Below are 21,591 nucleotides of genomic sequence, written 5' to 3'. Positions count from 1 at the left end.
CAAGGAAATTTCATGAGCTATAATTTAAATAAAGTGAGTGAAAAATATATGTACTCTGTTTCATAATGGGAAAACATGATTTTATAAACAGCAATTTATGTGTACTAAAAAAAATTAGAAAAAATATTTAAAAGTAGAAAGAGGGAGAAAGAAACATTATCCCTAGTAACAGCTCCCTAAGACAATATTTAAAATACTAATTCAGGTTAGATGCAGGAACATTACAGAATACACCATTGTTTATAATTTGGAGGTGTAAATATTCCTTTGTATGCCTACTTGCAATCAAATGGTTAGTATCTATATAACAAATAATTTGCCAAGCCTTTCTCCTAGTAAAATACATTTCATCTTAATTTTGTAGAGTGCTGTCAAAGCCAGAGTAGAACACACCCACTCTCCAATATTGTTTCTATAAACCAATCTCCCACCTACAACCTACTCTCAAATAAATGCAACTAATGTTTTATTTTTCAGTACTGCCTGACCTACTTTCTCAAGGGAAGATCTTTCTGACTCATGGTTTTTCTTCATTTTCCCTTACATGTTATCTCTATATATCTACATACTAGCATCATATATATTCCTTATTTAGGAATTATCTAAAATTATAGCTTAGCAGTGGTTCTCAACCTTCTGGCCCTTTAAATACAGTTCCTCATGTTGTGACCCAACCATAAAATTATTTTCATTGCTACTTCATAACTGTAATGTTGCTACTGTTATGAATTGTAATGTAAATATCTGATATGCAGGATGGTCTTAGGTGACCCCTGTGAAAGGGTTGTTCAACCGCCAAAGGGGTCTTGACCCACAGGTTGAGAACCGCTGGCTTATTGCTTTTCCATATTTTGACAGTAGGGTTCAATTTCTCTTTTCCATACTCTTTATTTATACTTGCCACATTTCTTCTGTTCCTGTGGTTAGTTCTGTATATATTTTCTCTCTACTTAGGCAAAAATTTTGAAGGTAAGATTTATGCTTTTAATGATAATACTCCTCAAAACAAGATCCAAGTGCAATGTCTTACTCTTCCTGGAAACATGACATATATTTATTATATTATATTATCTCAATTAAATTAATTAATTTCAATGATGGTATAGATCTCTGTGAACATGCTTCCTATAGGAATGAAAGAGCTGAAGAGTTGATGCATTCAGACTATGTGATTTCATACAATTTAACTTGTGTTCCAAAGTATTACATCAAAACTTGCAGACTACCCCAGACAGCGTGGCTCAGTGGTTGAGCTTCAATCTAGGAACTAAGAGATCAAGATTGGATTCCCAGTCAGGGCATATGCAGGGTTGTGAGATTGATTCTCAGTGGGGCGGGGGGGGGGGGTGTGCAGGAGGCAACCAATTAATGATTCTCTCTCATCATTGATGTTTCTATCTTTCCCTTTCCCTGCCTCTCTGAAATCAATAAAAATATATTTATTTATTTATTTATTTATTTATTTATTTATTTATTTTTTAATTAAATCTTTATTGTTCAGATTACATTTGTTCCTCTTCCCCCCCCCCATAACTTCCCTCCTCCCAGTTCCCACCCCATCCTCCGCCCTCACTCCCCACCCACTGTCCTCATCCATAGGTGCACAATTTTTGTCCAGTCTCTTCCCGCATCTCCCACTCCCCTTTCCCCCCCAAGAATAGTCAGTCCCTTCCCTTTCTATGTTCCTGATTCATTATAATCACCAGTTCATTCTGTACATCAGATTATTTATTCACTTGATTCTTAGATTCACTTGTTGATAGATGCATGTTTGTTGTTCATAATTTGTATCTTTACCTTTTTCTTCTTCTTCCTCTTCTTAAAGAATACCTTTCAGCATTTCATATAATACTGGTTTAGTGGTGATGAACTCCTTTAGCTTTTCCTTTTCTGTGAAGCTCTTTATCTGACCTTCAATTCTGAATGATAGCTTTGCTGGATAAAGTAGTCTTGGTTGTAGATTCTTGGCATTCATCACTTTGAATATTTCTTGCCATTCCCTTCTGGCCTGCAAAGTTTCTGTTGAGAAATCAGCTGACAGTCTTATGGGTACTCCCTTGTAGGTAACTGAGTTTCTTTCTCTTGCTGCTTTTAAGAGTCTCTCTTTGTCTTTTGCTCTTGGCATTTTAATTATGATGTGTCTTGGTGTGGTCCTCTTTGGATTCCTTTTGTTTGGGGTTCTCTGCACTTCTTGGACCTGTAAGTCCATTTCTTTCACCAGGTGGGGGAAGTTTTCTGTCATTATTTCTTCAAATAGGTTTTCAATATCTTGCTGTCTCTCATCTTCTGACACCCCTATAATTCTGATATTAGAGCGCTTGAAGCTGTCCCAGAGGCTCCTTACACTATCTTCGTATTTTTGGATTCTTTTTTCATTTTGCTTTTCCGGTTGGGTGTTTTTTGCTTCTTTGCATTTCAAATCTTTGACTTGATTCTTGCGCTCCTCTGGTCTGCTGTTGGGTGTTTGTATAATATTCTTTATTTCAGTCAGTGAATGCTTAATTTCTAGTTGGTTCTTTATCACAACATCGACGGTCTCATTAGATTTCTTGAGGCTCTCATCAAGTTTATCGGCAGCTTCTAGCACATTATTGAAAGCCCTCAAAATTGCGTTTTTTAGCTCTATATCCTCCATTTCTGTCATGTTTTTTTGTCTCTGCATTTTTTATGCTTTCTTGGTGCACCCCCTAGTGGTCTTTGTGTGCAGTCTTGTTCTAGTTAAGCCTTGATTGTTGTAGTTAATATTAGAGGGATTTGACCACCAGGCCGACTGGCTGTGAGAATCAGCTGTGTCTGCCTTGGGAAAACTTCTGTCCTCTGGAGAGGTGCTAATCTAGCCTTTGCCTGAGGCTATCCAGCAAATGGCTCTGCACAGGGCTTGGGCCAGCGCAGGGGATCAACAGGGCGGGTGGAGGGAGCAGTTATGGCTGCTCTCAGTCTCGTTCCCAGAGGCTCTGCTTCTCAGAACCCCCGCAACCGCTGCAAACCTCGGAGAGAAAGCTGCCCTCACGTTCCAACTGATGCCAGACAATCCCGCTTCTCCCGTTTGAGTCTGAGTCCCTAGAGACTCGCCCGGATCTGGAGTTCAGAGTCTGAGACTCCCTCCTGATTGAAAACGACACCCGCGCCCTCAGCCACCAGCCCGCTCTGCGCGCGCACCTCCACGCACCTTTGTATTTTCCATACTGAGCCTCCTCTGAGCCTCGGTATGCTGTTCTCTCTCCTTCTAGTTGAAGAATCTCTCCTCAGCCAGCTTTCCTGTGGTTCTGGGTGATGTCCTTTCCGCTTTTAGTTGTATTTTTGAAGTGGTTGTTTGCAGCAGCATTCTCTGGTGTTTACTTATGCTGCCATCTTGGTTTTTCAATCTAAAAATATATTTTAAAGAAATTTGCAGCCCTAGCTGGTTTGGCTCAGTGGATAGAGCATCAGCCTAAGGACTGAAGGGCCCCAGGTTCTATTCCAGTCAAGGACACATGCCCGGGGTTGCAGGCTCGATCCCCAGCAGGGGGAGTGCAGGAGGCAGCCAATCAATGATTCACTTTCATCATTAATGTTTCTATCTCTCTCTCCCTCTCTGAAATCAATTAAAATATATTTAATAATAAAAAAGAAACTTGCAGACTAAAAGTCAACATATTTTATTTTAATAAATTGTTTCACTTTTATGACAATTATTTCCATAAAGTTGTGTAGACACTTGATTAATAACAGATTTGTGATCTATACTTTTAAGTTCATATTTAATAAGCATTTGTCTACATGGGGTGTCCCTGGACCCTGTCTCTTCTTGTCTATCTTCACGCTCACCTGGGGTGAGTACTTTCACTCCCATTATTAAAATACCAAATGCACTAAGAAATACTTTTAGCATAGACTTAGCTAGAATTTCTGATTCATTTATACACTCTCTCTGTCTCTGACAGTGAAAATGAAGTCAAACAAGCATTTTAACTGTTGCCTAGCACAGAATTTTTAATCAGACTCTTACCAAATCCTTTACTGGAATTAATAGTGTCTTCTCTGTTCTTGACAAATTGTTCTGAACAACTGAGTGGCTTCTGATATCATCTTCCTGGCTCTGGTTCTGCCACTGCTGATGCACCTACTGATAATGTGCAAAGGGCAATACCATTCACTGCTCCGTGAATGACTCATGAGGGTCTGTCTCATTGCTGCTAAGTCATTGGTGCCCAGTAAAGTTACCTAGTGGCACTGTGATCCTGCTGTACCTTCCATAGACGGTGCTTTCATTGCTTCCTGCCAGTTACCTGCGTGCTATGGTATCAGCTTCTGTCACTGCAGTAACAAGACAGAGATTAACAGTTCTGAATTGAACTTTATCTCAAGTTGGATGTTAAATTATCATTCTAGAGCTCACTACATTATGCTTTCACTCACAATTTGCATAATATTTTCTTAATTAAGAGTTTTTATTTAAAGAGCAAATCAAGGTCAACAATGAAACTAAGAGAAAGTTACAGTGATTTATCAAAGACTCCCAGCCACCTGCGTATAGCCTCTCTTATTATAAGGTGTCCCAAAATTCACACAAGAAGTAATTTTGATAGAAAACACAGGTTTATAATTAAAAATTGTAAATTTTTTATTGATTTATAAAATATACAGTATAGGGTTATGTATGGAATAGCACATTGGGTACATGGTTTCCACAGCTTTGTTGGCACATACGCAAATCCATGGTCTTCATTGGTCTTCATTGTCCCTGCTCCTGGGCCATCATTGGTACTTGGTAATGCTTATCAAATTGAAGGGATTTAAATCAAAGGGCAACAGATATTAGAATCTTATTCAATAAACCAAGTAAAATTAGGCTTTTATTTTTGCTGTTGTTGTTGTTAATGCTCATGCAAAATTCAAATCTTGCATGAATTTTGGGACACCCTATATTACCATAGCCAGCCAGACTAGTACACTTGTTACAACTGATGAAGCTACATTGATAAGTCATTGTCACCTAAGCTCATAGCTTAAATGAGGGTTCATCTTGGTGTTGGGAACTCTATGCTTTGGACAAGTGCATAATGACATCTACCATTATTACGGTATCCTACAGGCTACGTTCACTGCCCTAAAAACCCTCTATGCTCCTTCTTTTCATTCCCTATGTTCCAAACGCTGGCAACCACTAACCTTTTTACTTTATCTGTAGTACTGTTTTTTCCAGAATTTTATATAGTTGAAATCATACAGCATGTAGCCTTCTCAGATAGACTGCTTTCACTTAGCAATATGCATGTAAGATTCATAGGTCATTTCTTTTTTTATGCTGATTACTATTGGATTGTCACAGTTTATCTATTCATCTATTAAAGGGCTTCTTGGTTACTTCCAAGTTTTGGCAATTGTGAATAAAGCTGCCATAAACATCTGTCTGTAGGTTTTGTGTGGACATATTTTTAAATGCGTGGTATTTTAATGATAATTTTATTTAATAATGTCACTAACTGCCATTATTTTAAATATTATTACCAATTTAACCTGATTTTGCCTTGGTTAGGAATCAGTCATGTTCAGGGTTGAATCTTTCCCCTAAATCTAATGTTATTTGAATTAAATTTTGACTCCTCTAGTTGCACATTTGAAAGTATAAAAGTACATTTTAATGTGTGACAAGAGATTATTCTTGCTTATCTAATCCAAATCTTCTGAATTAAATATTTCCTCTTTTGAGTGCTAATCCAATTAGAAACAACCCTCATTTTAAGCTGTAGTTTGCATGGAATAACAATTTTTAAAGATCCATCATTCCTTGCTAGCTCAAGATGACTAAGTACCTAAGTTTTAACTTACTGCCCTCCCTAAAACCCATTGAACTGATATAAGAAGAATCTCTTAAGAGATAGAAAGCAGATGGGATTTAATTGAAAATGAAACCCTACAGAGGTGAGCAACTGACAGCTCAGAAGGGACATTTAAAAAAATAAATTTTTCCAAATGGAACCCAGAAAGCTCCTCGTGATTAGAGAAGTCTGGCTTGGGAGTCAGAGTAGGTCCCTGGGGCAAATGGCGAGGTAATTAATTAAAGTGCCATGTAACTGTGGTGCCAGGATAGAGCTCCGAGGCGCAAGCGCGTGACCTCTAATGGGCATCTGGCTGAGGGAACTCTGGGTGTGCTTGGTGCCAGGAAGGGAAGTAGGACAGTGGCCTAGTCAACTTTCAGTTACAGACAAGTAGACACTGAGTCCCAACAAATGGATTAATTTTTTTAAAAAAGAATAATTTATACTCAAACATAAAAATCTCAATAGAAAATGTGGTAAATATGCTTTAAATTTTGAATGGGAAAATCTATCATAAGATTAATGCAAATTCTAGGAGCCTTAAAGGAGAGATTGGCATATTTGACCACATGGCTAGTTTACCTGCATCTTGACCAAGCATATCAGCAAAAAAAGATAAAAGATAAATGGAAGCATAAAGAACATATATACATTACATATAACAGGCAAAAAATGAGATTTCCCTAATAAACAAAAGTAATCAGTAAAAAAAATTAAAATGTCATATTTGCAGATAAATCACTAAAAAATTTAGACTCATTAACATGGGTATTTAAAAAATTAGCCATGATCAGGGAAATACAAATAAAAATAATAAATATGAAATTGGCAAACCTAACAAATGCTTATAATATACATTATTAAATGTTCCCCTGTGAAGAGGATTATTGCCCTTATTTATAAAAGGGCCCAAGAGAGCTCCTTTGCCCCCTCTATCATGTGATAATGCAACATGAGTTTAACCTGTAAGAGGGTCCTCACCTGGCCATGCTGGCACCTTGATCTTGGACAGCCAGCCTCCAGAACAGTGAGAAATGCACTTCTATTGTTTATAAGCTACCCACTCTGCGGTATGTTGTTCTAGCAGCTCAAGCAGACTACTAGTAAGTCATATAACTGGCTAAAGAAGTAATGAAGAAAAGGCATTTTACAAAACTGACAACCATTCATGATGAAAGCTCTCAGCAAGTTAGGATTAAAGCAAAAGTACTTCAACTTGATAAAGAGCTTTGACAAAAAAACTTGAAATTTACATCATATTTAATGGTGAAAACAATACTTTTGTTCTAAGGTAGTAAGAAGGCAAGGATTCCCAATATTAGCATACTCATTCAACATAGTACTGAAAGTTCTAGGCAGTACAAAACAAGAAATAAAAGCCAAACAGATCAAAAACAAAGAAATAGCCCTAACCGGTTTGGCTCAGTGGATAGAGCGTTGGCCTGCGGACTGAAAGGTCCCAGGTTCGATTCCGGTCAAGGGCATGTACCTTGGTTGTGGGCACATCCCAGTGGGAGGTGTGCAGGAGGCAGCTGATCGATGTTTCTAACCCTCTATCCCTCTCCCTTCCTCTCTGTAAAAAAATCAAAAAATATGTTTAAAAAACAAACAAAAAACAAAGAAATAAAACTGCCCCTACTTACAGATGACATAATTATCTATCTAGAAAATTCCAAGTCATGTACATAAAATCCTTCAAAAACAAATGAGCTCACCAAGGTTACAGGATACAAGTTCAATACAAAAAAATAAAGCTCAATGTACAAAGACCAATTATATTTCTGTACTAGCATACTAACAAAGAACATGTGAGAAAAAAATTAATTAATAAAATTAAAAAGTAATGGTATTGTGCTATCTATTAATTAAATTAATAGATAGCACAATACCATTTATAATTGACCTAAAAAATGAAATACTTAATTATAAAGCTAACAAAACATACTCAGGGTCTGTGTACTAAAAATTACAAAATGCTCATGAAAGAATAAAAGACCTAAACAAATAGATACATCATGTTAATGGATTAGGAGTTTCAACATAGTAAAGATATCAATTCTCCTCGATACAATCTATGTATTTAATGCAATTCCTCTGAAAAGTCTATCAACGTTTTTCTAAACATAGATAAGCTTATTTTAAAATTTATATTAAAAGGCACAGGAACTAGACTATCTAAAATAATTTTGATACGAATAATCAAGTGGGAGGAATCATTCTACCCCATTTCAAGTATCAAGTATCAGTAGTATTGGCAGAAGGTCCACCTGTGGGTCAATTGAACAGAACAAAAAATTTAGAAATAGAGGCATACAGATATGCCAACCTGTGTGGGGGCATATTTTTGACAAAGGTGCAAAAGCAATTCAATGGAGGAAAGACAACCTTTTCAATAAATGGTGCTGGAGTAACGGGATATCCACAGGCATAAAAATGAACTCTGACCTGAAACTCTCACCTCACACTCACATTATCTCAAAATGGATCTTGAAAATCATAAAACCACCAAAACTGGTTTGGCTCAGTGGATAGAGCGTCGGCCTGTGGACTGAAGGGTCCCAGGTTCAATTCCGGTCAAGGGCATGTACCTGGGTTGCGGGCACATACCTTGGTTGTGGGCACATCCCCACTAGGAGATGTGCAGGAGGCAGCTGATCGATGTTTCTCTCTCATCGATGTTTCTGACTCTCTATCTCTCTCCCTTCCTCTCTGTAAAAAATCAATAAAAATATTTTTTAAAAAAATCATAAAGCCAATAGAAGGGGCAAAAAATAGGAGAAAGTGTAGCACCCAAAAATAAGCAGAGTTCGTAACACTTGATACCAAAAACATGATCCATAAAAAGAAAATCTGAAACAGAACTACATCAAAATTGAAAACTTTCACTCAGCCTGTGACCCATGAAGGTATTAACTGGGAGGAAATATTTGCAAACTACAAATATAAGGAATTGTATCTAGGATAAATAAAAAAATCGTAGTAAATCAACAGCAAAAGGAGAAACAATCCGCTTATTAAATGTGAACAGATATTCCACTGAAGAGATGGGAAATAAGCATATGAAAATATATTTAATACCATTAGTCATGAGGAAAATGTAAATTAAAACCACAATGAACAGGGATATAAAGTAGAGCATAGGAAATATAGTTAATAATATTTTAATAACTATGTGTGGTGCCAGGTGGGTACTAGAAATATGGGGTAAACCCTTTATAAAGTATATGATTTTCTAACCACTATGCTGTGCACCTGAAAATATTACAAAACAATATTAAATGTAAAGTGTAATTACAAGGAACTGGGGAGCATTATGCTAAGTGAAATAAGCCAGTCAGTGAAAGAAAAATACCACATGATCTCACTCATTTATGGATAATAAAGACCCTTATAAACTGATGAACAAAAATAGATACAGAGGCAGAGCAGCCTCGAACAGACAGTCAAACTACAGCAGGAAGGCTGGGGAGGGTTGTGGGGAGCGGTAAGAGATTAACCAAAGGACTTGTATGCATGCATATAAGCATAACCAATGGACTCAAGACACTGGGGGTGTAGGGGAGGCTGGGAGAAGGTCAAGGGGGGAAAAAGGAGACAAATGTACTACTCTTTGTAATATTTTAAGCAATAATATATATTAAAAATAAAATAAAATAGCAATATTTTATGCCCTCCCCCCAAAAAGCAATTATATATCTGAACATGCCTATTATTATAGCTAAAATAAGAATGACAACAAATGGTGGAGAGGATGTAAAGGTAGCTGCAATTATAAAAGGGTAGCATGAGGGATCTTTGTGATAGAACCACTCTGTATCTTAACTATGCTGGGTGCCCACAAATCTACACATTAATAATTTCCAGACAAGTAAATAGATACAAATATACAGATACACAATTGAGTGTCTGTAAAACTGGTGATATCTGAATAAGGGAGATGAATTGTATCAATGTCAATTTCCTGGTTAAGATATTGTACTGCAGTTAGTTATGCAAGATTTTACTATTGTGTGAAGGATATACAATATTATATTATATCTGACATATTATATCTGATATATTATATCTTTCTATATTATATCTGACAACTGCATGCTAACCTACCATTACCTCAAAATAAAAAGGTAACATGAAAACAATCCACTAAGAATCTGTCTCAGAGATTCTAATTTATTTTGTCTATGGCGGTGCCAACGGAATATGTATTTAAAAAAAAAAAAAAGCTCCATGGGCAAAATCTCAGGAACTATTGCTTGCTACCAGTCCCCCAATTTAGAGTGAGCTTATGACAGTGGCATTTGCCTGAGTTTCATCTGAATTTGCTGTCCTTTCAACACTGTTTTGGACTGTGTGGCTGTTTCTTTTTATTGCACCACTACAGTGAACTAAAGTGATCCCTCTGTAGATTGAAGGTGAGAGTCAGTCCCAGCCTGCAATACTCAAAGCCTGATATTGTAACGAGATACAATGCTGTGTGTAGCTCAGGATCATTGTCAGTTGTAACATGCGTTTTAATACAGTAATAAATTATATAAAAAAAATAACAACACATCTGATGTAACACAAGATTAACTTAAAATTTTTATGCCGGTATTTCAGAGATATTTACAATAACTGTTTTAATTTTTGTTTTGTTTTCACTATTTTCATGTACTGGATGCAACACGCGTTTAAGCTTACCCTTATCAAGAGCATTTTTAATTTGGAATGTGAATACAGTGTTTATGTGCTTTTCAATTCTTTCTTTCTAAAACAAGTCAGCTTGTTACTATAGACACTGGCAAATATTGTTGGCCAATAAAAGTGATAAAGGACAGGCCAAGCCTCATTTGGAGTAGCGGTGCTGTAAGGAAAGTCTATGCACACACAGGGAGAGCTTATGCTTTTCAAACAACTCGAGATGAAATAAAATTCCGTGACAACTAGCTAAGTCGAACAGTCCCACAGAGCCTATTGTAATCAAATCAGGCTTGAGTCATAGGAGAAAATGAAGCTGGATTTCACCTCCTGCTAAATGTTTTTCTAGGCAACACACACTCTGAAATAAAGAACCTGTCAGCAGGAGCTGGCAAAAAAATCACAGATTAGATGTCTAAAACCCACACAGCTTCTTTGTCACAGTTACTTTTAACCATCGTGTGTGTCTGGCTAGATGCCTAAGATGAGAGGTTAGATAGTGTTCCCAGGGTCATTTTTTGATGAGATGTCATTAAAACTGTGATAATCACTGATACTGCTCATGAGTGCCCGTGTTTTTCCTAGAACACTCTCTTCCAAACAGGCTTGTGGTGCATTTCAAGCGAGCCCAGGACAGCTAATGCCCTCAGTAGTAATGGATGCCTTGGGTCACTGTTTTCTAATGCATGATGATTGCCCTTTCTCCTGCCAGGTAGGCTAAATGGCACTGCTGTAATTATGACCGCTGTGACCCAGTTTTGGAATCAAAGCCCACACTGAAAGCCAGCCATGATGGCCACATAGTGAGTGCTCTTTTTTCCTGATCATAGGATTCAGTGTTCTGTATTTAAAGCTTGATCGTGTGCTTTTGTCATTTAATGGCAACAAGTGAATGAATCATTGGGGTTATTAAAAGAGAAGAGTATTTAAATGGTCAAATGCTGTAAGAATCAAAAGCACTGACAAAAATGTTGCCAGTACTGGGTTTTGCCGGGAATAGTCATTTCTTTTCGAAAAGCAACGTTTTCTCATGATAGTTAGGAAAAATTATCTTTCCCACTAAGCTCTATTTCCACTCAGGTGCTCAGGCTCTTGTCAGAGGTCCTGATTCTGACTCAGTTTACGGAACACTTGATTATTTCCTGTGCACCTGGACAACCGTAGGCATTGGCTCCATTTCACCCTTAGACGGAAGGTAACAGACAACTTGACCCGATATTCTGACCCTGAGGATCCAGTTCTGCTAGTTGAATTTCGCTATTCTTTTTTATACTTGACCTAAACTGGAAGAGTCGGGATACTGCTGTTTTCTTACCTTGCTAATCCCTGTAAACCCCACATTCTTTCCTCTGTACCTTTTCAGGGAGAAATGTGTACCTAGTATGCGACAGAAAAAGAGAGGCTGGAAGAGTTCCTCTCTCCTTGGGTTTTGACATCCACGTGCTTGGAAAGAGCCTCCGAGGGTCAGGGAAAGGGAGGGAATTGTAATGTTTTCTGGCACTCACCATTGGTCACTTTTCTCCTTGTGGCATAGCACGTCAAGTATTCAGTCTTAGAAGGAGCGATTTGGGTCTTGGCGTCTGTTTCAGTGTAACTTTGCCTCTCAAATACTAAAAGAAATCAGGGGAGCAGCTAGAGAGATGGGGGGAGAGGAAGGGGAAGGGGGAAAGAAAGAAGGAAGGAGAGAGGGAGAGAGGGAGGAAGGAAGGAAGGAAGGAAGGAAGGAAGGAAGGAAGGAAGGAAGGAAGGAAGGAAGGAAGGAAGGAAGCAGGAAGGGAGGGATGGAGGGAGGGAGGAAGGAAGGAAGGAAGGAAGGAAGGAAGGAAGGAAGGAAGGAAGACAGAAAAGGCTAGTACCCAGTTTTAGGTGATTTCTCTAGATTGTCCTATGACTATATCTGCCTGATTTTTATCACTACCTTTTCATTTTCTCTGATGTTATTTATCTGTATCTTGAAACTTTGGAATGTCACCTCAGAAACTAGTTACCATGTCAACTTCTGGGATCCACCCCCCAAAATGTACATGATTCAGCCTGGGTAGTACATGGGAATCTTACCTTAGGACTAAGCAGAGAGTTATTACTCATGATACCAAAAAAAGGACCCATAAAAGGAGTGAATGTGATGAATAAGGTCTTTGAGCCGTACTTTTAAAAACAGAGTTCAAAGGTTTAAGAGTAGGTTGATAAAAAGATCATGAAACATTCTGTTTGATCTACATCTTCACCAGATGGCTAAGTATAAGTCCAGAACAACAATATTATTCAGAATTTAGAAATACAAATTCAAAACTATGTATTATCTTACCTTCTGGAGACTTCAGGGAACCTAGATGGATTCAGGTACAGTGGCTGAGAAGAAGATAACCCTTTGCCTTTTCCACTTGTGGTCACAACATTCATGTTTATTCCCAAACCCTAGGCTTTCTGCCCTACATCTCATCCCATTTCCCACCTGTGCCACATATTCTGGTACTAAAGCTCTAAATAACAATTGAGCTTTTGCCTTAGTTTCTGTATTAGTTCTTTTTACAAAAAGCTATTTTAGCACCAACATTTTCCTAGCACCAGTGCCTTCCTTAATTTTTGTCAGTCTCTCCCCATTCTCTATGAGGTCACATGGGTGTGATCCTGAGTGTCCCATTTCCTCCAGTGAAGGAACAGTTCTGCATGGCTAGTCTATACTTTGTTAAGTCTTCCTGAAATGGTGTGCTGTTGTGCTCGATCCCCAGAACACTTCCCCTCAGAACTAGGGTCTGTCTCTTTAGTAGCTTGGTCCCAAGGCCTTGCCTCTTTGAATGCTGCTAGTCTGGTTCGTTCAACACATCCAACCTAAGAATTACCAGGTCTTGAGATAATATACTTTGTCAAAAAAAGTCCACTAAATTTGCTAGAACAGTTGATGGATTTTCTGAATCTTCTAACTCATCTGCCAAATCATGGTAAACCTTCAATACTAGCCACTTAAAAGAGGAAAGAAACCTTTTTATTGGGTATGAGGGATGAAGTAAATTGGAAGTAGGGTGAGGGTTAGGGTTAGGAAGTAAGGGCAAGCTTTTATCACTTGAATTTTCCTAGTATTGGATCCAGGGGAGGATACCATCAAAAGAAAGATGTTTAACACTCTAGATTGATGTGGTTGGAAGAAATATCAGTAACCCACTGAGTCCCCATCTTTAATGTCCTAGTTAAAATGAAAAGGTTGGTTTAAGACTATGGAAATAACTTAGTAGACATCCCTGAGTGAAGTTCGTGATCTTATCTTGACAAATAGGGCAAGATATGCTTCTCTCTGGCCCAGCTATGCCAAGGCTATAACATCTGAAATTATTTCTCATTTCTTCTTTGGAGTCATTCAGAGAAAGAAGGACAGTTGTTTTTATTGGATCAACTGATTTATCTTCCTTGAAAAGACATGATTTTTCTTCCTTGAAAAGACACCAGGATTGGGTGATATGAAGTAGGGGTTGAGATTCATTTTTTTATGGATATTCCAGCACCATTTGTTGAAAATACTTATCTCTTCCCATTGCAATGATTCATCTCCTTTGTCAAAAATCAATTGACTGTATAAGTAGAACTGTTTCTCAGCTCTTCTGTTCCTTTGATCTTTCATTCCTTGGACAGTACTATGCTATATTGATCACTCTGGCTTAACAGTAATTCCTAAACTTGGTAAACTAGAACTTTTAGATTTTTTTAAATTTCTAATAGTGAGTAATGTTGAACATTTTTGTTTATTACTTGGGTTGTGAATTTTTAAATTTAATTTGTCCTTTTTATATTTATTAGTGAATTTTATCCATGTTTTTTGCTCACTCTTTACTTCATGTTAGAGCTTTATATATTGATTTTCGAAATATCAAGTTATAGTTTACCTTTAGTTTTGTTTAGTGTTTTTTTTTTCACACCAAAGTATGCCCCTCCTAGGTTTATGTGTCGAGTATTTAAAACTTAAGTTGTGATTTCTTTCATTTTCTTTTCTGTTAAAAACAATTTTTGAAAATTCTTTTTAAATCCACTATTCAATTTTATTCTATATTTGTTGCATACTAACTTTTTTACCTTTTAATTATTCAGTCTACTCAAGATTTATTTTTAATTATGATAAAAGACAAAAACAACACGAAATATTTTATTACCTTAACTTAATAGCTGAGAACCCTATCCCCAGAAGAATTGCCTGACTTTGCTAGGAGTTAACAGCTAGTACTAATAAGTAGTGGAGTTGAAATTTTAACTCTTAACTCTCCTGTTCTAAAGCCCATGCTCAAACTTACAGCAAGCATATTGCCAAATCACTAAAAATGTTCACTTTATTTTCTAAATGTAAACTTTTAAGTGAATATTAAATGTGTGTGTGTGCTTTAAAATCCATTTACTTTAAATGTATTCATTAATAAAGTATACATCTGTGAAACCACTACCACAGGGTCCACTAAGTAGATAATAGAAGGAGTTACAGGTCAGATGTCTCCAGAATCAGGTAGAAAATGTTTTTTTGTAAAGTTTTTCCCATAAAAAAAGTTGGAATCATCGAAAAATAGAGAAGGCCCATTTTTCCCCCTAACAACATTAAAGTCAATTTTTTAAACATTTGGTGTTTACACCATGTCTGTAGAGTTAGACTCCCAGGGCACCATTAGTCCCTTACTTTATGATATGTACCAATCTTAAACAACTGTGTCACAATCTTTGCCCAAATCCCAACCAGTTCTCTATTCTGAAAGACTCATTTAAACTTCTTTAGCATAAACCCTCAAGTCCTATAAATATTCTTCTCTGACTCACTCCTCCTGTGACATTGTTAAGACTGTCATGGTGGTGTCCTCCCATTCTACAGCGAATTCTAATCCGCCTGCCTTTGCTTTATGAACAGGTTGTCCAGTGGTGTTTGGGGGAGTTCAATATTTCCAGAAAACTGGTACTAAGGTAGAAGGTAAAGTTGGTATCTTGTGAGGAGAAACTTTTTGTTCAACTCCGAGTTTAATCCTTCTGGCCCAGTCCATGCATGGATTATATCTGACTGAGTAAGAAGCAATTACCTACACCCCCAAAATGCACAAGACAATTTTAAGAGAGAAGCAGAAGAACATTTATCCATGAGCACCCTAGAAGCTATGTGGACATTGGAGTCAGCAGCTGAGTTTTCTCATCAGGTGAATAACTTATACCCTTGAATAACTACATAAAACGTTTAACTTTATTACAATTCAAAGATATCAACTAAGTGACATACCACTGTCACTTGTTTAATTAGTCAAGATAATGCAAGACAATAGAAAGGGGAGGTATTTTTGGTGTAACTAAATGTTACCACAATTCCAGATGATCAAAGGAGAAGGAAGATGGATGGGCTGACTCTTAATGATGAATTAACTTACCATAAATACTTCGAATTATAAAATGTTTTCAAATACATAATGAGCATGGTGTACCTAGTGTTGGGAAGTGATGTAAAGATAGCAGTTAATTCCAAAGAGAAGGAATATTTTATCATTGACATTTTTTTAGAATTGCCAGCACATGGTAATGATAGAAAGCAGATGACTTTTAGCTGGTTTTGAGTTTAATATTGCTTTTAAAATGCCAATGGAAAATTAATTCCTTTGCTGTCTGCACCGTGACAAACCGCTCTCTGCTCCCACCCCCACACCAACACCTTAGCTTGCTACTACTAACTGGTACTGTTGAGGACTCAGTTCTCATAAGAAACACTAAGGTCAGTTCAATGACTAAATGCTACTTTAGTTAGCAAACTGAAGAGAGAACTTGTGTCCTGTGTCATAATCATTATGCTTTTCAAATAATAAGAAGCACCACGTGTGTCATGGAGTTGTGGTTTCACATGGAGACTCAACATCACCCATGAGGTAAACACTGATAATAAACTTCTTTTAGAAAAGAGTTATAACTGTCTACTGTGTATCAAACCGTATCAGTTGTGAAGTTCAAATTTATTTATCTTTCACTTTTAAGAGAGAAAAATGTATGACAGAATCAATATAAGAATTATCTCTTGTTTGGCTTTCTCAGGATGGTCTTTAATAAATAATATTTATTATAAAATTTCTAAGTCAGAAATGGAAAGATTCACAGGAACTCACAAGAAAAATATATTGACAGGAACAGATCATTATATTTTGGGAGTTGAGTTCTTATGAAATAGACTCCAAAGTTTTGATTATGTTCTTAGTGACATAAAAATGTTTTCATTAGTTCTCCCATGTAAAAATTTTCTAGTATAATTTTAATTGCTGAGCATAAGTATTACCCTAAGTTTAAGATGAAATTTCTCCATAAAATAGGGCTGTATTAAATTAAAGACTTACTTTCGTCTGGTATAACATAACTCAACATTCAATAATTAAATTCTTTTGAAATAAGCCTATTAGCAAGTAAAGGAGGGTCATCATAGCCTTGTGGATTTGATTGATTTTGTTATTAATCTTGGTTAATATTTTAAATTCTTTTCTAAATTCAGACCACTTTTAATCTTGTGTAATAAAAGATTTAATATATCAAATGTTTTTATGATTTAATATTATGATGTAAAAATTGATTCATAAAAGTATTACCAAATTCTGATTGCATGGATATTAAGAAAATAATGGCAGGTAGGAAGGTAGGTAGGTAAGTAGGAAGGTAGATAGATCGAGATATAGATACACACACATGCACATACATGTTAGGGCGCAACGGGCAAATTATAAACCACTAATGTTGCTTTTCAAAGACAGAATATATTTATAAGAAGTCCATGAGTTACTCAATATTGGGTTTTAAGTATGGGATAAAAAGAGAAAGGTTGGGCTAGTCATTTATTATTAATGTGATATACAACATTTATTATTTTTCATATTCTAGACACTGTAGTAAGATTCTTTCATAGGTTACCTTACTCAAATGTCTTTATGTGCTGAAGAAGGAATTGTAATTATATCAATTCTCCACAAGGATAGTGTATTAATGACTTGGGATTTATTATAGAAAGTCACAGAGGTTGAACTGGCAAAGGGTGAAGTGTAATAAACTTAAATTTCTAGGTTGGCAAGCTGAATGGTATCCAAATCCCAGCTTGGCTTCACCAAAGTTAGAGTTCTCACATAGGGTTTTACACAACATGCACAGCCACACATAGTGGCCAAGACTCAATCTTTCATTCTCTGAGACTCTCCTCTATGAGTGATTCTTTTTACAGGGATTTGGGGAGATAGAATAAGACATAAAAGTAATGACTCTTTTGCTCCTTAATGATAATAGAAGCATATTTCTAGAGCTTTTTTTAACTTCAAAGAAGAACTTCAAGTGAATATTTATGAACCCCAATCTCTGCCAAAGGGATCCTAGGTTTGATTAGTTCAGAGTCATTGAATTACATTATGATGAAGCATGTCAGCTAGCAACATTTTCCAGGAAACTGACTGGCAGAGAAAAGCTTCCTCTACCATACTGATTATAAGTAGAAATCTTCCTCCTCACCCTTTTCTTCAGGTGAGGGCATACATTTGCTTTTGTTAACTATCTAGGTTCACACACAGATGTCTATGTTGCTTATCATGTGTTTAAAAAAAAAGCATTACTAGATGAAATTTTAAAATCTGCTAAATATCTATTCCAGAGAGAAGTATTACTACACAGTATACATCATAAGCTCTTCAAAGCTTTCATTTCCTGCTGAAGACATTTATAAATTTGTTGACTGAGACTCAAATGAAGTCTGATAGAGAAACATGTTTCTATAATGAGAAATAGAATGTGATTATGCGGTGCTTTCAGTAGGGGAGAAGAAAGACTTCACCACTGTGTATATAACCACATTTTTTCTAATACAAATCTATGACACAGGAAGCCATAAATGCATTAGGTAAGCAGTACTCTAAAGAAAATTTATAATAATTGCACAAAGATCAATATCAGCGAAGATCTCTCTCTCTCCCTTGTAAATGACTATTACAAAAGAGCATTGCTGCCCTAACCAGTTTGGCTCAGTGGATAGAGCGTCAGCCTGCGGACTAAAAGGTCCCAAGTTCGATTCCGGTCAAGGGCATGTACCTTGGTTGCGGGCATATCCCCAGTAGGGGGTGTGCAGGAGGCAGCTGATCGATGTTTCTAACTCTCTATCCCTCTCCCTTCCTCTCTGTAAAAAATCAATAAAATATATTTTTTTAAAAAGAGCATTGCTCATTGGTTTGTTTAGGGAACAGATTTTAAATTCAAACTATCCTATATAATAAAAGGGTAATATGCAAATTGACCCTAAAGGCAGAATGACTGGGAATGACTGGACACTATGATATGCACTGACCACATGGGAGCAGATGCTCAATGCAGGAGCTGCCCCCTGGTGGTCAGTGTGCTCCCACAGGGGGAGCTCCGCTCAGCCACAAACCGGGCTGATGGCTGAGAGTGCAGCATGGTAAGAGCCTCTCCCACCTCCGCAGCAGTGCTAAGGATGTCCAACAGCAGCTCAAACTGTCAGTCAGACATCCCCCGAGGGCTCCCAGGTTGCCAGAGGAATGTCTGACTGCCAGCTTAGGCCCAATGCCCCGGGGAACGGGCCCAAGCTGGCAGGTAGACATCTTCCGAGGGGTCCTGGACTGTAAGAGGGCGCAGGCCAGGCTGAGGGACCCCTCCCCCCCCACCAGTGCATGAATTTTAGTGCACTGAGCCTCTAGCAATAAAATAATCAAAGATATAATATTTTTATTATTTTTACCTTTAAACAAAATTCAATAGATTGCCATTTCAAAGTAGTAGCACAGTTATGAATGCCATGTTAAAGATACATCCCAGACTTGTCTGGTGTGGCTCAGTTGGTTGAGCATCATCCAGTGCACCAGAAAGTTGCTGGTTCAGCTCCTGGTCAGGGCATATGCCTGGATTGAAGCTCAATCCCCAGTAGTAGGCATGGGCAGCCAACCTCTCACATGGATGTTTCTCTCTCTCACCCTTCCTCTCTCTTTAAAATCAAAAAAACATATTTTTTAAAAGGATACATTCTATATAAAATAAATATGACATAAAAAATTAACCATACATTTTTCAGTTAGAAATGACAAAAATCCAACTCAACTAGAGTGAGAAGAATGCTGAATATATTAACTTAAATATCCAAGGAGACTCAATGAGTTGCTGATTTCAAAGATGACTAAATCTAAAAATTTAAACACAGTCTTTAATCTCTTTGTTTCTTTCTCTCTCTCTTTCCTTCCTCCCTGCCTCCTTCCTTCCTTCTAAATTTCTGTCTTTCTCCCCCTATCCACTTCCCTTACTCTTCCCCTCTTCTTGGCCCTGCTTTTTTTAAAATATATTTCAGAGAGAAAGATGAAAGGAGAGAGAGAGAGAGAGAGAGAGAGAGAGAGAAACAGCAATGATGAGAGAGAATTATAGATTGACTGCCTCCTGCATGCTCCCTACTGGGGATCAAGCCCCAAATCCAAACATGTGCCCTAACTGGGAATCAAACCATGATCTTCTGGTTCATGGGTTGATGCTCAGCCACTGAGTCACACTGGCCAGGCAACTTTGCTACTTTTTGGCACTCAGTTTACCTTGCATTTTTTTTCACTTCTTCTTACATATAGTATTCTAATAATAACCTGGAGAGGATATATTAGCCAGGAGTATTACATTTTAATAAGTATATATGGAAAGATAAAGATACCTGGTGACAAATGCATCTATATAAAATATAAAGACTACTATGTTTACTGAAAATAAACTATCCCATTAAAAATCTCAACTGCTTGCTCCAACTGATGGGTCAAATCTAAGGCCAGTGTGAAAAGGTGACAGTTGAACAACTCATAGAATTTGCTGAATTTTAGAATTAGAAAAAATGGTGGTCAGTAAATTCAATGAATATTAACCGACTGTTTAACATAAACAAGGCATTACTAGTAAGTTGTCCAAAAATTATTTTTTTGGGGGGGAGGGGGGGCTTTTCCAGTAGGCTAGTTAATCGTTAGGATGAAATATGACACTTGATTAAATGATTAATTTATTTCTATTGCTTAAGTCTGAAGTAATATAAAACATGGATATTAATAATAGGTACACATTTATGGAAATACTGGTGATTTCATTTACTAGCTGTGTGGTACTAAAACTTAACTTTTGAACATTGTTTTGTCCTTCCATGCAATGAGAATAATAATACACCCACATATGTTATTATGAAGATGAGGTGTGATTGCAGTTTAGCATATAGAACTATTTCTTTGACCTGCGCTCTTCATGTAGCTTAGACTTCAAAAATGTGATTCATGAGGCCAAAGTATATAGTATTTTGAAACATTAAGACCCAATAGAACTTTTAAAAACCCAATTGTTATCTGGAAATCAGTTTACATGTTCAATAATACTATTGCTGTTTTTTAATCCTCATCTGAGGACATGCTTAGAGAGAAGAAGGAAAGAAGGGAGCGAGGGAGACAAGGAGGGAAGGAGGGAGGGAGGGAGGGAGGAAGAGAAACACTGATCAACTGTCCCCCTTATGCTCCCCAATCGGCGATTGATTCCATAATCCAGGCATGTGCCCTGACCAGGAATCGAACTGACAACCTTTCCATACATGAGATGATGCTCAACCAACTGAGTGGGCTTAAATAACGCCATGTATTTGAATTACATTTTGAGTAATATCTTTCATTTTCTATTGCGTAGTCAATACAAACTAACGCAAAAAGGTTTGATTGCAACTGTACTTATAACAGATGGTCTGGATCCTAAATTTAACAAAGAGTTGCCTAATACTAGCAGTAAAATCTTATTATTTTTATTATGTAAGCCTTGTAAGATTTTGAAACTGCAATAAACTATTTTGTCTCTTCATAGAAAAATAGAATCTAAATATATTGCTCTTGCTGAAATTTCCCTAGAAACAACTAAATATAATAGCATTGGTTTTTCTCATATTCTAACTTTACCATATTAAAGTGGATCTACTTACAACTTACAAATATGTCACTGAAGATACTGTAAAATCTTTCCAAACTGGTAAGATAATTAGACATTTAGCCTATTTTTTCTTTACTCTAAGAAGCATGAGTATTAGCTAGTGATTACTAGTTTCCATAACTAACTCCTGTCTTAAAATCAGTTATAAATT

This window comes from Myotis yumanensis, unplaced genomic scaffold (assembly GCF_028538775.1).
Source record: "Myotis yumanensis isolate MYYU_CA2020_CCGP unplaced genomic scaffold, mMyoYum1.0.hap1 SCAF_9, whole genome shotgun sequence".
NCBI classification, from domain to species: Eukaryota; Metazoa; Chordata; class Mammalia; order Chiroptera; family Vespertilionidae; genus Myotis; species Myotis yumanensis.
This window is presented reverse-complemented; position numbering follows the sequence as displayed.